Genomic DNA, 18,143 nt, shown 5'->3' with positions numbered 1-18,143 from the left:
GTATATCTATATATATCAAAACATCACACAGTGCACCATAAGTACATTTAATTTTTGTCAATTATTCTTTAAACCTTAATAAAATTGAGAAAACGTTCTTTTAAAAAAGTTTTGGATTAAAGTAGTGATAATTGGTTTTCACTTATTTCCCATCAAAAATGTATTTGAGCATTCTCCTTTGGCAGGCACCATTTTGGCTCTGCTCTACTCAGATATAATAAGATTAATCACATTCAAGAGAATGCCTTTCCGGAATTTACAGGTTAGTGGGAGAGATTTTTTTTTTTTTTTTTTTTTTTTTGAGGTAGTGTCTTATTCTGTCTTCCAGACTGGAGTACAATGGTGCAATCTCAGCGCACTGGAACCTCCACCTCCTGGGTTCAAACTATTCTCCCATCTCAGCCTCCCAAGTAGCTGGGACTACAGGCGTGTGCCACCATGACTGGCTAATTTTTGTATTTTTAGTAGAGATAGGATTTCACCTTGTTGGCCAGGCTGGTCTCAAACTCCTGACCTCAAGTGATCCACCCACCTCAGCTTCCCAAAGTGCTGGGATTATAGGCATGTGTCACCTTGCCCGGCCGGGGTGGGGGCAGATTTTTTAATGCTACACAGGCCCCAAATTTGTCTCTCTGTCTTTGTTCTTGCTCTCTCCAAGACCTATTTATTTAAAAACCACAAATTTGACTTAAGGTTTTCTTGCTTAAAACCCTTTGAAATTCCCCATTATCTCACCATTTCATATTCCCTAGTATGGAATATACATTCTTTCACAATCAGGAACTTAATTCTCTTTAGGCAATTCCTGTTTCTTTCCTGCCCACACCCCCCATATTCCAAAACCTGCTACTCTTCCACAACTCAGCCCTGAAGTCATAATCTCTTCATGAATCCTAGGTTTTTTCTGAATCCTAGGTTTCAGTTAGATGACCCTCTCTGATTTCCCTTAGCACTTCCTATTTTCCCTATTATAGCACTTTCTGCAATACTGTTAGTTGTTATAATCTGAAGCCAGGCTTTGAATCCAGATTCAGATTGTTCACTGTGTGACATAACTTTTCTGTACCTCAGTTTTGTCATCTGCAATGTAAGGAAAATCACAAGATCTACTTCATAGGTTTGTTGTGAGGATAAAATGAATTGATACATAGAACAGGCTTAGGATGGCACCAGGCAAGCACATAAAGTGTTCGCTACTCACAGCAGTATTAATATATCCTTATGCCACCTTCCTACATAGATGCTCCCAGTTTCCTTGTCTCCATCATAGCAGCCTATGAGCTATGTAGAGCCTGTGACCATGTCCTATTTCTCCTTCTATTCCTGTCTCCAAACACAGCCCAGGGGCCATGGTAGAAGTTCAGAAAAGGTTTACTGAGTTAATGTAAACACAACCCTGATTTAATTTTTTTGAAGGAAAATTTGTATTATTTTAATTATTTTTATGAACAGAAAACTCCACAGTGTACATTTAACCCAGTTTAGTGGCAAGTTCTTTAGCCTTTGCCTTTTCGAGCTTGGTGATGCCAGTCACAGACTTGGGACCCAGGACATTGCCTCCCCAGTGATGGCAGATCTCATCGTATCTGTCATCATAATTGGTCCTGACAGCTTCCACCAGCTTAGCCAAAGTGCCTTTGACTTCCGAGTCAACATGTGTGAAGGCGACAGTGGTACAGGTCTTCCTGTGAACTAGACGTCCCAGTCTTGCCTTCCTCTTGATAATGTAGTAAGGGACCCCCATTTTATGACACAGGGCAGGCAAGAAGACAACCAGCTCAGTGGGATCCATGTCGTGTGCAGTCACCACCAGCTGAGCTTTCTTGTTCTCCACCAAGGTGGTGACAGTCTTAACTTCTGCTCAAAGGACAGGTGGTCTCTTAGTGGGGACGTCCCCTTTGCCAGCAGCTTTCTTTTCTGCCTGTGCCAACAGCCTCTGCTGCTTCTCTTGCTTTGTCCCTCATCTGTACTTGTGGGCCAGCTTAAGCTAGGTGAGTACTGTTTGATGGTCCAGGGCCTGGGTGAACTAATTAATCTCAGGAGGCAATTTAAGCTGCTTATAGAGAGTGGCTCTCTGCCACTGCAACCTGATATAGCGGGGCCATTTCACAAAGCAGGTGAGGTCTCTTTCAGGCTGGATGTCCTGTCCAATGCCAAATTTCTTAGGCCTTTTCTCAAACAGGGGATTCACCACTTTCTTGGCCTCCTGCTTCTTCACTACAGGAGGCAGGAGAATCACTTGAACCTGGGAGACAGAGGTTGCAGTGAGTGAAGATCACACCACTACACTCCAGCTTGGGCAACAAGAGTGAAAATTTGGCTCCAAAATAAATGAATAAACAAAATAAAATAAAACCTTTATGGGATATGTATATACACAATGGAATACTACTTAGCCATACAAAAATGGAATCCTGTCATTGGCAGCGACATGAATAGAACTGGAGGACATTATGTTAAGTGAAATAAGGCAGGAACAGAAAGTTAAACACTCATGCTCAAAGCTAAAAAAAAAAAAGCTGATCTTACAGCAGTAAAAAGTAGAACAAAGGATACTAGAGGCTTGGAAGGGTAGAGGGAAAAGAGAAATAGGGAGAGATGTGTTAAAGGACACAAAATTAGGCCAGGCACGGTGGCTCATGCCTGTAATCCCAGCACTTTGGGAGGCTGAGGCAGGTGGATCACCTGAGGTCAAGAGTTCAAGACTAACCTGGCCAACATGGTGAAATCCTGTCTCTACTAAAACTACAAAAAAATTAGCCAGGCGTGGTGGCAGGCGCCTGTAATCCCAGCTACTCCAGAGGTTGAGGCAGGAGAATCGCTTGAACCTACGAGGTGGAGGTTGCAGTAAGCCAAGATCGTGCCACTGCATTCCAGCCTGGGTGACAAGAGCAAGACTCTGTCTCAAAAAAAAAAAATAAAAGATATAAAAAATACAAAATTACAACTAGATAGGAATAAATTATAGTGTTCTGTAGCATCGTAGGATACCTATAGCTAATAATATTCAGTTTCAAATTGCTAGAAGGAGGGTGCTGAATGTTCACAACATAAAGAAATGATAAATGTTTGAGATGATGGATATACTAATTACTCTGCTCTAATTAATCACTATACATTATATATATCACATCACTATGTGCTCCATAATATGTGCAGTTATTATGTGTCAATTTGAAAAGTTTAAACAAATAAAAAATGTTAAAAGAAAAACTTCTAAACTGAGAAATGTGAGCCATACTAGGTAACCCTCAGTGATTGGGTTTTTTAATCTACATAATAGATTCAAAACAAAATGCTTCTTGAGCTCCTCCCAGGATTGCAATTAACAGTGGTGTGAAAAAAAGATAATGTGATTATTCAGAGATAATGTAATCAATCAGGGAGGAAGAGGTGTGCCCACCGTCTCTTTCTGGAGTATAAAAGGAGTTGCGGGAGGCTGGGGTTACCACTTGGTGAACTGAGAGCGAAGCTGCTAAGGCTGAAGCGTTCTTTGGACGTCTCTACCTGAAGAGAGAACACTGCTATAGAGAGGGGTGAGTAGGCCACACCAACTTTCATGATAAAGGGCCTGTAAGAGCGCCTTGAGCCTTAGTTGGGGTGCATATGTGGTTGGGAGGTTTGTTTTGAAACATTTCTATAGTGATTTTGGTTTTTGGTTTGTTTGTTTTCGAATTGAGACAGAGTCTCCCTCTGTTGCCCAGGCTAGAATGCAGTGGCATGATCTCAGCTCACTGAAGGCTTTGCCTCCTGGGTTCAAGCAATTCTCCCTGCCTCTGCCTCCGAGTAGCTGAGATTACAGGTGCCCATCACTGTGCCCTTCTAATTTTTGTATTTTTAGTAGAAACGGGGTTTCACCATATTGGCCAGGTTGTTCTCAAACTCCTGACCTCAGGTGATCCACCGGCCTCAGCCTCCCAAAGTGCTGGGATTACAGGCGTGAACCACCATGCCTGGCCACTGTGGGTAATTTGGACAACAAAAAAAAAATAGAAAATAAAACATCCACAATTCATACTGATTCACAAATAGTCACTATATGCATGTTCACATATTTCTTTCTAGGCTTTTTTCCTATGTACAAATATTTTGTCTCAAAACTAGCATTATGTCATTAAAGTTCATTACTTTTAACATTGTTTTATGATCATAACCTTTTTTTATGAATATTTCTTGGGAACTGCTGTAGGTAGTTGCACAAGATTCATCATACAGATGTACCAGAACTGTATTTGTCACCAAAGTTGCAAAGTAGTAGAGAGAATGTATATCTGTGTACGTTGATTATATTCAAGACATTTTTCCTTCAAAGTATACTATTCAACTTTGAACTACACATTTTGTCTAATCAAATAAGTCCTCAGTAATTGTGTGATACAGCTTAGTTCTATGCAATCTGTTGATTATGTCAAAGCTTTGCTTTTAACACAAGGCTGAAGTTTTGTTTTGGAAACCATGCTTCAGGGCCATAAAGTAACGGGATGCTGTTAGTGACTCGGGTTCAGATAGACTCCTGTGGTAACTGAACTTTTGGTCTCAATGGCTGTGTGTTCAATAGTGAAAGCCAAAGGTCAAGGTGCTTCCTCCTTATAAATAACCAGTTACATGGGTGGCCTAAAAATAAAGTTCTTCTTGGCCAAGGCAGGTTAATGAAAGCCAGTTTGGTATCGTGTCATGCAGTATAGCTATTTTAGTGTCTCAGTGTAGCTAAATTTGTCAGCCTTCCCTCGACATTAACACATATTTAGATCTTGGTGTTCTAACTAATGAATGACAGCTAAGGAATGTGTAGCTTCCCTGTAAAGAGTTGACGGAATTATCACTGATTAAGTTGGAGGAATTCGAATTTAGTATCTTTGTGTATAGGAGTAGGAAAACTATTTATGATTCTAAATTCACTGAAGGACTGTAGGAGAGGAGAAAGGAAGAGGAATTGTGGCATGAATATAACAACTAAACAAAACCATTGCCCAGCCTGGGATTATAATTGTAATGGAGTACAATTAACATATTTGACTCAGGTTATTTAAAGGTTATGGCTACAGTTGTTTAAAACAGAAAATACAAAAGAAAAATAGCAGGGCATCAAAGTTACTGATGTCAGTTGGCCTTATTTTAAGAGGCTTAGAACCACACCTGAAAATTTCCAATTACCAATCTAGAAATTTCCATAGACATTAAGTATATCTGGGTAGGGGAGGAGTAATTCAGTGCTTTAAATTTGAAAAAAATTCAGAAGACTGAAAGCACAAATATTCAAATTAACAGATGGTAGCCTCCTCTCAGAGGCAATAAAATACTTTACAATCCTCACCAGAAGTTTATTTAGTTACAATTTAGTTTTACAGTTTCTTTTTAAGTATATTCCATTACAGTAGGAATTTTCTCTATTCTTGTCAAGCTTCTGGTCTCTCTTAAATCTCAAAGCATATGAAAAGCATTCTATTCATGTTCTTTTATCATAATACTGGGAGTATCTTGTCCAAAACTTGACCAGAAATTCTTATATACTTTCTTCTAGACTATAGTCCCAAATCCTTAGAAGACTGTTTCACGGGCTTTACCCCAACTCTCACATTACAACCTTCCAGGCAGAATTAGGTGTCTCTCCTTAGCCTTATCACAGCACACAATAAGGAGCATCTATTATATAATTTAGGCTGGGCGAGGTTGCTCACACCATAATCCCAGTACTTTGGGAGGCCAAGGCAGGCAGATCACTTGAGGTCAGGAGTTCAAGACCAGCCTAGCCAACATGGTGAAACCCCACCTCTACTAAAAACTCAAAAATTAGACAGACATGGTGGCTTGTAGTCCCAGCTACTGGGGAGGCTGAGGCACGAGAATCACTTAAAGCCGGGAGGCAGAGGTTGCAGTGAGCTGAGATCATGCCACTGCATTCCAGCCTGGGTGACAGACTAAGACTCTGTCTCAAAAAAGAAAGGAAGAAATGTATCAAGCTGTATTGTCACTGTTTACATATAGGTCACTTTTGGGGACAATCTTACTTTTATTTATGTTTGTAAATCCACCTCTTAGGCAATGCTGGTGTATAGTAGATTTTTGCAGAAATTTTGTCGGAATCATACAAGTAGACAATTGTGTTTTTAGCAGCAATGTCGGAAGTTCTGAAGCACATGGTATGGTTTCTGTTAACATGTGGTTGATATCAGAGCACAGCCAAGCAAAGCAGGAATTATTCCATATATTTCTGGGAGACTCATACCTCCATTTCTTTTAATCTTTCCATTCCCATCACAATTGCTGTTCATTTCTGGTAAAGTAAGAATAGTGCTAACTGACCCTTTCTTCTTCAGAGAAGATCTAGTTGGCTCAGCAAAGAAAATGAGTTCTGGGCGAGCCATGGTGGGTACGCCTGTAATCCCAGCACTTTGGGAGGCTGAGGCAGGCAGATCACCTGAGGTTGGGAGTTTGAGACCAGCCTGACCAACATGGAGAAACCCTGTCTCTACTAAAAATACAAAATTAGCCAGGTGTGGTGGCACATGCCTGTAATTCCAGCTACTTGGGAGGTTGAAGCAGGAGAATCGCTTGGACCCGGGAGACAGAGGTTGCAGTGAGCAGAGATTGTGCCACTGCACTCCAGCCTAGGCAACAAAAGAGACACTCGGTATAAAAAAAAAAAAAAAAAAAAAAAAAAAAAAAAAGCGAAAAAAAAAAGAAGAAGAAGAAAGAAAGAACAAAAAAACGAAAGAAAGAAAATAAATGGATTTTGTAGATCTTTAGAGACTGCCCTGAATAGGAGTACATGACCCTCCAGGGCAAACATTTCCATCATTAGAGGACTGAGTCAGATTTTTAGAATGAAAACAAAGACCTTTGGAGAGTTCCCTGGAAATCAGAATATTTAATAATTCAATATTCTTGTCACATTCATTAGATTAGATCTAGACTAATAGGATGGAAAATCCTTGAAATTATGATGGCCAGAGAGTATCTCCCTTTGTCCTGTGTCTTCAGCAATCCATTTGTATAAATGTCATGGGGTCTGGGTTACCAGAAGTATTACTACTGCCAGTGTAGCTGCTGCTGCTATCACAGTTCTTGGCACCACAAAAACTCTTGTGCCTATTGCAGCCATTATAGAGGATTTTGTCTCCCTGAATGACATACTAAATTTATATTACTAAAGGCATATATCCACTCTGCCTAGCAATGATGCGCTACCTAACAACAACAGTACCTGGGAGCTTTTAGGATTCACAGACCCCACCTTGTGAATCAAAATCATCCCAAGTGCCTCTAAAAGGTTTGGAAGCCACAACCTCAGAGAAATTTGAGTATTAATTAATAGATCCGTGGATCTCAATTTTATGAAAGGAACAATGAGTCTGGGAGTTCAGGTTTCAGTTTTTTTGTTGTTTTCTTTTTGTTTTGAGATACAGTCTCGCTCTGTCACCCAGGCTGGAGTGCAGTGGCAGGATCTTAGCTCACTGCAACCTCTACCTCCTCAACTCAAGTGATCCTCCCACCTCAGCCTCCCTAGTAACTGGAATTGCAGGTGTGTGCCACTACACACAGCTAATTTTTGTGTTTTTTGTATAGAGATGAGGTTTCACTGTGTTGGCCAGGCTGGTCTCAAACTCTTAACCTCAAGTGATCCACCTGCCTCCACCTCCCTAAGTGCTAGTATTACAGGCATGAGCCACCACACCTGACCCAGTTTTAAGTTTTGACTGGCTCATTTACTAGATGAATTCTAATCTCTTCTTAAGTAAAATGAGATAGCTCCTCCCAATACAGTGTGAGAGTCAGGAAGAAATGCAATCAGATAATAAGAGGGAAAACATTTGAGGAGTTAAATTGCATGGAAATGCAAGATTCACTTCTGTTCTGAGAACCTCCCTTTGGCTCTGAGATAAATGCCACTTTCTGTGAGCACTTGGATAGGATGAGTCACTTACCCTTCCAGAGCTCTGTTTCCTGAGGTATAATTGGAGGATCTTCCAGGCCTTTCCAGCTCTACCTTTACATAGCTCTAAAAGTCTTTCATCTTATGTTTAGAAAAAGTTTATTTCCCAGCCCCTTATTGCATTTGCTGCCTTTCATCACTCTAAGATCTTTTTAAATCTCAGCTCCTCCAACAAGGCATGTAGATATAAACACTTCACAATTTCCTTTTACAATGACCATTGCAGGTAGAAAGGCTGGGTTATGTAGTTACAGTGCTTTGAAGAGATAAAAAACCTTTTAAAATAAAAGATAACTTTGTAGAAGCCAAGAATTTTTAAATACTAAGAACCTTAAGGGTCTTTTCTAATGGTTTTCATAGTATCATAAATTGTGTTCATGGTTGCAGAATAAAACCCTAACTAGGGTGTGACAATCACAGGGCATTTACCATCCTGAATTAGGCCCTATATATACAGTAGCCACCTACAAGGCTTTCCCTTCTCAAAAAGGATGTAATTGGAGGAAAACTAGTGTAAATACAGATACTTCTTGACAACTTACAATTAGGTTATGTCCTAATAAACCCATCTTAAGTCAAAGAATATTTTCAGTTGAAAATACATTTAGTATCCCAATACGCCCATGGCAAAAGTGGGAAAATCCTGTAAGTTGAACCATTATAAGTAGAGGGCCCTCTATATTGTAAAATCTGTTCTTAAATAAGCTCTTTATCAATACCACTGATCAGTCAGCAATTTAAATGTATTTACAGATTATCCACTAGTCAATAGAACATACAATACACTTCTCTCTCTTTTTTTTTTTTTTAAGACGGGGTTTCACCACGTTGGTCAGGCTGGTCTTGAACTCCTGACCTCAGGTGATCTGCCCGCCTTGGCCTCCAAAGTGCTTGGATTACAGGCGTGAGCCACCATGCCCAGCCTACAACACACTTCTCAATTAAACTTTTTTTTCGGAGGGTGGACGGATTCTCACTTTGTCATCCATGCTGGAGTGCAATGGTGTGATCTCAGCTCACTGCACCTTCTGCCTCCCCACTTCAAGTGATTCTCTTGCCTCAACCTCTCAAGTAGCTGTGATTACAGGTGTATATCACCACACCTGGCTAATTTTTGCATTTTTAGTAGAGACAGCGTTTTGCTATGTTGGCCAGGCTGGTCTCGAACTTCTGGCATCGAGTGATCTGTCTGCCTTAGCCTCCCAAAGTTCTGGGATTACAAGCATGAGCCACCATCCTCTGCCTAATAAAACAACTTAAAGATATTACGGCAACCTTGCCCTAGATGTGCCTTGTTAGGCATTTTCTCAGGGCGTGGTTTCTGTATGCCACATAATGCACAATGGGAGGATGATACCACAGGGGAAGTTAAGTCTAAAATTCTCTGAGCAAAGGCTTTGCCAAAGAGATCAGCATGTCCCTATCGCTTTGAGTGAATCTGTACCACATCAATAATTTATTCCTGAGTCACTGATACTGCTTGTCTGTTCTTGTTATTAATTTCAAAGAATAAAAAGTATGATTATTCTAAACAGTAACGCAAAAGTGAGTTGTTAATCGGCTTTTACAAGAAATGCCCAAATATAACAAGCAGAAATTAGTAAACAATCTGTAGCACTTAGGTGATACTATTCAAGATAAACCCATCTTTTATCATCATCATTTCTTGATTTCATCCTCTAATCTCATTGTCTGCTGCCAGATCCTATTTCTTAGGGTTTCTGTTTTCTACCAAACACTAGCACAGTCATGCAAACATCCTTAAATTGAGCATGAAACAATAATAGCATAAAATATGCTAGTTTCTTATTAAATACTCATTATGTGCCCAGTACTGTGTTAAGCACAGGGAAATTAATAGAACACAGCCTCTGCCTTGGAATTCTTCAAAGGGTATGAGGGAGATAGATGATGTTTAAAAAATGATTATCATCATGAGATCAATGCTGCAATAGAGATATTTGCAAGGTACAGTGAAAGTACAGGGAATGGAATACCTGTGTTGATGGGGAAGTCAGGAAAACTTAATTTAAAATTTAAAAATTAATATTAGGTATGGGGTGTGGTGACTCATGCCTGTAATCCCAGCACTTTGGAAGGCCAATGCAGGTGGATCACCTAAGGGCAGGAGTTTGAGACCAGCCTGGCAAACATGGCAAAACCCTATCTCTACTAAAAATACAAAAATTATCTGAGTGTAGTGGTGCATGCCTGTAGTCCCAGCTACTCATGACGCTGAGGCACGAGAATCGCTTGAACCCCGCAGGCGGAGGTTGCAGTGAGCTAAGATTGCACCATTGCGCTTCAGCCAGGGCTAGAGGGAGGCTCTGTTTTTAAAAAATACATAAATAAAAATAAATAGTAATAAAAATTAATATTAGGTTTTAGGGGAAGTAGCAAGAGAACATTCCAGGTGAAAGGAATTGCAGGTACAAAGCCATGGAAGTCTGAAAAAGTGTGGCATATATGTTAGAAATCACAAATTGGTTTCAAATGTCTAGAAAGCATAATGGAGTGGAGCAGGAGGTAGGGCTATAAGGCAGTCATGATCTTGAAGAGCCTTAAATACCTTGCAAAAGAGTTTGGACTTTATCTAAAAGTCAGTGTAGAATCTTTGGAGGATTTTGAGACGTAGAATAGCAAGATCAGATATGCATTTTTAAAAATGATACTCAACATATGGATTTTTTTAAAGACAGGATGGATTAGATGGGACAAGACAAGTCATTGAATTAAGTTATTGCAATACAGCTCAGAACATATTGTGGAAGGAAGTAAAACAGGGAAGGAGGGAGGGACAGAGGAGAGAAGGAATCAGGGAAGGAAGAAAGGAACAAATGTGAACAAATAAGTTAAGACTTTTGACAGTAAAAAATTAGAAGGAGGGGGACAATTTCTAAGCCACTGCTCTCCAGACTCAATAGAATGTAATAGCCAGTCAGACAGAAAAGAGGAAAAGGGAGGAAACTAGTAAGACTGTCATGTCTGTGGCTTGAGCACCTGAGGGACAAAGTTCCAGTCATTGTCTCATGATAACAGTAAGATAAACAGGTCTCATGGGGAAGAGAGATTATTAGCTCAGCTTAAGCCATGTTGAATATGAGGTGTCTCAGTTTATCCCATGGCAACAGATATACATCCAGAGCTCAGAAGAGAAGACTTTACTGGAAGCACATCTTAGAGTCATCATTGAATGTTTGGAAGTTGAGAACAAAGAAGTCCTCTAAGTCTGAAATTGTAAAGTGTATAAGAATGGCAGAGAGAGATTATGAAATATTCTTTAAAATACCAACACCTATAAGGCAGGGAGGCAGAGGAAGACATAAGAAATGTAGGCAAAGCAAGAGCGTTTCAAGAAAGAAACAAAGATATGGAAGGAGTTTCCTCATCTGTCAAGTAGGATTGTCATAAGAGTTAGATAATGCTCATAAAGTGCTCATCTACCACAATACTCACCTATTACAATGCCTGCAGATAGTAAGCACTGAATCAATTTTGAAGGATGATTCGTTTTAAACTGGACATATCAAAGGCCAGAAGGGTGACTGGACTGTATGGAGGCATGAAGGATAGATCATTTTGCTCATTCTGCTCCCCTTATCAGTCAAAAGAGCACTGGAGAGATGAATCACTGATGTTCACCACGTCCATCCCTGGGAAATTAACAAGTTTAATTTCACCGAAATCAGTCTATACTTACAAATAACACACTAATGAAGAAAAATATCTTATAAATACTCCTTTGTAACGAAGATGATTAAAGCTGTTCTACATTAATTAAAAGGGTCATAAGATAATGATTGTAAACAGCAGGGACTTAAGTGAAGTTATTTGGGGAAGTGATAATGTATAAAGCTATTTGATAGTTTTATTTCCATCCTTACTTGTAAAAACAACAAATTTACTTTTCACAATAAACACTAAATAAAAGAAAAATGGCTTAAACAGCAGCAAAAAAATCATTTGGTTTAAAAAATGAATTTCACAGCCAGGCATGGTGGCTCATGTGTATAACCCCAGCACTTTGGGAGCCTGAGGCAGGGTTGCTCAGGCTGGTTTTGAACTCTTGGGCTCAAGCAATCCTCCTGCCTCGGCCTCCCAAAGTGCTGGGATTACAGGGGTGATCCACCATTCCTAGCCAGAATGGTGTTTTTTCTTGACGAAAGCAACCCAGGATGGACATACAGGAATATATAATATTGTGAAATATCATAAAGTGGCCTCATTCATGAAAGAGTATGGAAGGTACTCTCATGGTAATGTATTTCATAACATATCTAACCAATTTTCATAGTTTTCATCATTTATAATAGTGCTTCTTAATAAAAATGAATTACTTGAAAAGTGAAAAGTACCAGACTGGCAAACAAGGGGAAACTCTGTCTCTACTAAAAATACAAAAATTAGCCTGGCGTGGTGGTGGGCACCTGTAATCCTGGCCACTCAGGAGGCTGAGGCAAGAGAATCGCTTGAACCCGGGAGATGGAGGTTAAGGAGAGCTGAGATCACGCCACTGCAGTCCAGTTTGGGTGACAAGAGAGAGCCTCTGTCTCAAAAAAAGAAAAGAAAGAAAAGAAAAGCGAAAAGTAAAAAACAATACAAAGCCTTTTTTTTTTTTGAGACAGGATCTTATTCTGTCACCCAGGCTGGAGTGCAGTGCTCATGATCTAGGTAGGCTCACTGCAACCTCCACCTCCCAGCTTCAAGCAATTCTCCTGCCTCAGCTTTCCAAGCTGGGATTACAGGCATGCATCACCATGCCCCACTAATTTGTGTATGTTTTTAAAGTAGAACTGGGTTTTCACCACGTCAGCCAAGCTGGTCTCAAACTCCTGACCTCAGATGATCTGCCTGCCTTGGCCTCCCAAAGTGCTGGGATTACAGGCTTGAATTATTGCAGCTGGTCACAAAGCCTAATTTTTGAAATTAAGTTTAATAGTAAGAAAGTTACCCTGTCAAATCACTATAAAAGTTTTTAAATGCTTGCTCTCAATTTCTATGTTTATCTCTTCTCAGACCAGTAACAGTTTGTAGATTGGCACCAGTTCACAGACTACACTTGGAGTAGCATTAGTCTAGGGAATAACTTCTCTTGAAATAGCCACGAGAATGAACAGGAAGGGCAGATTTTCAGTAAAGTATTGCATAATCATATTTTATGATTCACTTTTACTAAACGCATGGAAGGATGACATATAAGCCCAAATGCCAGTGCATTTGTAATGGAATTATTCCTTTACAGGATCAGAACATGTAGGGAGCCAAATTAATAATTAAAAGCTTGTTTGTTTAGCAAAGAACCAGAGCATAAGAAAGTAAACAACCTTAAGGGATATTTCAAGGCCGTGAGTGCAGCCTAACAGAGTAATGGAAGCAGGGAGTCTTGCAGTTAGGCCACTGGGATTTGAATTCCAGCTGCATCACATATTTGTATGACCCTAAGCTTTCTGAGGCTGCATTTCCTTGTGTCCTGATTTTTATAATGGGGATAATATCAATCTCGAGAGATTTATGAAAGGATTAATATACTGCTTAATACAGTACTCGACATATAGTAAGCACTCAATAAATGTCAACGTTGTTAATACTATCCCATAATAAGGTATATTTCTACAACAACCAGCATGTTCAGTACAGATTCAATGCCCCTTCCCTAGACAGTGCCTGATAAACACTGACAACCCTCAAATCTTTAGACCTTTCTCTTCTGTGTACCCAGTTATCATCTTCCTTCTGTTCTCACAATCTTCCTCTGGGCAGATAAAATAGAATTGATTTTGCTTCCGCTTACAATCACATTCCAGGGCAGCTTCCCTTACATTATACCCAAGTCACCTTGGATTTTAGATGTTTCCAAATGTTTAGAGGCAATCTCTTGGTTTATAGCCACAAACATGATACATAAACAACTTTAAGCTCCCAGGGAGCTTCTTACTGGTTGGACTATACTCTCACATTTGATGGCAAATAAATACATATTAAAAGCAAATTATAATCAGATTAATTCTCCAAGAACACGGAATCAGAATGAAAGTGGTTATAATATTTTTGACAGCTGCTGTCAGGTTAGGATAACCTGGTGCTTCCATCTCTGCTGCAGAGAGTACAATAAGGCTACAGACCTACCAGTGCAACCTTTTTGAGCATTCATCTGAGATGATTTTTCCCCAGCTGTAAGAGTAGCATTTTCAGAAAAAAATTACAAAATATTGGAAGTTATAAATAAAAAAATTGTTTATCATCACATCACCCAATGACACCCATAAAGTATTTAAATGTCAGTTTTACCTGTTAACATTTTGGTTTATTTCTTTCTATTTTTTTATAGCATGGTTTCTTTTTCTTTAACATTACAATCATTTCTTTATGTTAAAGATGTTAAGATACTTTTAATAGCTGAAAAATATTTCATTATATAGATACCTCAAGTGGTATCACCCACTATGAGTTGATTTTTTTAACTAATTTCTATCTCAGAGTCTGATTATTCTAACAAATTCAACGAAAAATTGCAAATATGTTTAGCCTATAGCTTGGAAAATAATAAGAGCACAATAAAATTTAGCTATTCTTACTGTTATAGAAATCTATCAAGAGTTTAGTTCTCTGAAAACCGAAATAATTTCTAGGAGTCCCGCTGCTATATTCTTAAAACCCTCAGAAATAGTGTCTTTCTCTAAGCACACTTTGAGTGCCTTTATTTATTTTAAGTTTCTAGCTTATTCCTTACAAACAAATTGCTAATGAAAATGTGAAATTATGGAACTTTTCATCAGTGTGCCTATATATTCAGTACCATAGCATAAAATAGGCTTGAAATCATGGCCTTATATCTATGTTTGGCCTTTGACAATAATTTTTTTGGAGGCAGTGGGGCATTTTGTGATGTAAGTCTTCTCCATTTTATTTCCATATTTCTAATCTCTCCACTTTTCTCTGCCTCTACTGTCCTGATCATAGCCAACACCAATGTTGTCTCCCATTTGACAAGGCAGGAATCTCAAGTGTTTCACTCTCTTAAAATAATTCTACTCTAGGGCCTTCTCCAATCCATTCTCCACAGAATAGAAAAACAATTTTCTTAAAACACATTTCCTGATATGTGGTGTGATTCACTGTCAGTGAAATAAATTCAAATGATTTCCATAGCCTACGAGGTCCTACATGGTACAGTCCCGACTAGACATCCAGGCTTATCTCCTTCCCTTGTGCTGCTGCAGTCCCTCAGGTCTTCCAACTCCTTGAGTACCACCAAACTCCCACCTGAAATTTTGTGTTGTCATTTCCTCCACCAAAAATATCTCTCTTCCTCCCCCTCTTTTTGTGATTCATTGTCATCATTTAGATCTGGATCTCCTGGGAGACACCACCCCTGACTTCACTGTCTAAAGTAAGTCACCCAACCATTCTGTTGACCTCCTTCACAGCACAGATTATAAATATATTCTTCACTTATTTACTTGTTACTTTCTCTCTTTTCTCACTGTATATAAATTTCATTGGGTCAGAAAACATGTTTATATTCACAAACTAGCAGAATGCCTGGCATGTGCTAGGCATTTAACACATATGTGTGGGGAGGGAGGTAAGGTTGACAGCCACAGATATGGGTGTAGGTGAAAACCCCAAAGAGAGTGGAAAGTGAGTCCAGGAGGCCCTAGGACAAAACTCCAGTGAACACCATTGTTAACGGGATTGAGAGAGTAGGAACTCTGCAAAGAAAACTCAGAAAAACAGGGAATGGGGTGCCCTAATAGAATTTTAGTTGGAAAAGTAACATGATAGTATCCAAATAAATAGTGGTGGAATATTTATTATGTGCATTAAAATAATATGTCTGAAGATTAAAGAAATACATTATATGACAACTATGTTTAAATAGGAGAAATTTCAGGACAGGCATGGTGGCTCACACCTGTAATCCCAGCACTTTGGGAGGCCAAGGCAGGCAAATCACTTGAGGTCATGAGTTCAAGACCAGCCTGGCCAATGTGGCGAAACCCCATCTCTATTAAAAATACAAAAATTAGCTGGGCGTGGTGACAGGTGCCTGTAATCCCAGCTACTTGGGAAGCTGAGGCAGGAGAATCACTTGAACCCAGGAGACAGAGGTTGCAGTGAGCCAAGATTGTGCCATTGCACTCCAGTCTGGGCAACAGAGCGAGACTCTGTCTCAATTAAAAAAGAAAAAAAGAAAATTTCAAGAGGCTTCTATACTCATTTTCTCTTATGTTCAGTATCTTCCAACCATGAATGGAGCTATAGAAATACACTAAGATAGCAATGTTTGTTGAACATGCCCAGTTAAAAAGCAGCTGTGTTAGGATAGGGAAAAAACATGACTACTATAGCTTTTGTTAAATAAATGTTATTATGCTTCTCAGGAAATTGTCCAACATTTCTCCTTATGTAAGGCCTGCCCCAGTAATGCTGCTTAGGTCAGTGTCTATCTGGATTATCTGCAGCCTAAATGCCAACTCTGTAAATTAAACCTGTCAAGTAACAGCCTTGCCATAGCATGCATATCCAACCTTTAAAATTTATTTATACTCCATTCCCTTTCTCTAGCCAGATTAAATTCTCCTTTCCTAAGCTATTTTTGCCTCAGTTCAGACTGTGGCATAATTCAACATATTCTAAACAATCACATGGAGACTGTGGCCTTCCTGATTTTCAATTCCCAAATGATTTTTTTTCAGGCTATAGAACAGCAACAGAAATTTCACCAAGTTTACTAAAATAAGAAGTGTCTTATCAAAGTAGATTCCTCCAGGTACCAGTAGGCAAATCAGTCACGAGTTATTTATAGATTCTTGAGTCCTTTATTCATGCTCCAAGGAAATGGTGCTCCAAGGAAATTGGTAACAGAAAAATATTCTGTTACCAATCAATCTGTTCATTATTTCTTTTCTTTTTTTCCTTGAGAGAGAAGGTCTTTGGTCTGTTGCCCCAGATGGAGTACAGTGGCATGATCACAGCTCACTGAAACCCCAAACTCCTGGGCTCAAGCAATCCTCCCACCTCAGCCTCCCAAGTAGCTAGGACTAGAGGAATGCACCATCATGCCCAGATATATATATATATATATATATATATATATATATATATATATATATATATATATTTTGTAGATATAGGGTCTGACTGTGTTGCCCAGGCTGTGTCTGTCATATCTTAATATGCACACGAAGCTCCTACAGAAGTAAATTCTATATTAAGCAGCAGAATTACTAATGTGAAGACACATTCTCATTTGATTTGGAGGCTACCTATGCAACTTTCAGGTTTATATTTAAATTGATTACAATTAGACACGAAAAATAACGGGACAGAGAATTGGCATAATAGAGATTGGTTCAAGATAATTGTTTCTTAAAATAGACTTAAAAAAAAAGTTGTCCAAAACTGCCCTAATCAATTTTACAGAGAAAATATTACCTCAAATGGTTTGATGTGATGACTTGATGTTACTTCTGATCCAGCAGGATTCATTTATTAATATAAATATCTACATCTGTAGTACCCTCTTGGGTGGGTGACTTTCTATTTGTCTGGCTCTGTACAAAACACAGTGGCCCATAGGCAGCTGTTGGCCTTTGGACTTTGTCCTTAGGTCAGATTCCTTAAAAGGCTTGTTGTGGCAAGTTTATTTGCTCATTGAAAATTTCTGTGTTTAAAATTCCCACAGAAATTAGGATGTAGCACTGCTGCAGTGTTTTGATGATTCATCAAAACTTATTCACAAGACTTTTGATAAAACTTTAAATCAATGTCTTAAGGTAGAAAATTAAGTCACTTTTTAACATAGAGCATGTTGTAGTTTGAACAATATGTATGCACTGGAAATTATATGTTTATAGAGATTTAAGCATAGGCGTACCTTGGAGATATTCCAAGTTCAGCTCCAGACCACCACAATAAAACGTATATTACAATAAAGGAAGTCACATGCATTTTTTGGATTCCCATTTACACGATATTGTAGTCTGTTAAGTGTGCATAGCATTGTGTCTAAAAAACAAGTTACATACCTGTTTTGTCTCACTGAACCCATAGCTGAAGTCGCCTTAAAAGCAGCAACAGGGGAATTCCCACAAGAGAGTACACCAAACCATTTGGAGACAGGGCTGGTTTGAGATTCTAAAGAAAGAAGCACTCAATGCCAGAGTGATCAGTCCAAAACATTTGTTAAAGGAACTTACAGGGTGTT

The 18,143-nt window shown here is 39.1% G+C and overlaps 1 long non-coding RNA gene across 3 annotated transcripts in view; it reads right to left on the bottom strand.

Annotated features, from left to right (window-relative positions):
• The window catches only part of LOC135268358 (uncharacterized), a 172,931-nt gene extending 155,367 nt beyond the window's left edge, over positions 1-17,564 (bottom strand). For all 3 annotated transcript variants that reach the window (XR_010336708.1, XR_010336710.1, XR_010336709.1), the window contains exon 1: positions 17,372-17,564. This is a non-coding gene — a long non-coding RNA (uncharacterized LOC135268358). The remainder of the gene's footprint in view (positions 1-17,371) is intronic.
• Positions 17,565-18,143: the final 579 nt, after the last annotated feature.

The sequence above is a fragment of the Aotus nancymaae genome, unplaced genomic scaffold (assembly GCF_030222135.1).
Source record: "Aotus nancymaae isolate 86718 unplaced genomic scaffold, 86718_ANA_hifiasm-v0.15.2.pri h1tg000040l, whole genome shotgun sequence".
Classification (NCBI taxonomy): domain Eukaryota; kingdom Metazoa; phylum Chordata; class Mammalia; order Primates; family Aotidae; genus Aotus; species Aotus nancymaae.
The sequence above is the reverse complement of the archived record's forward strand: the minus strand, read 5'-3'. Positions and strand labels throughout refer to the sequence as shown.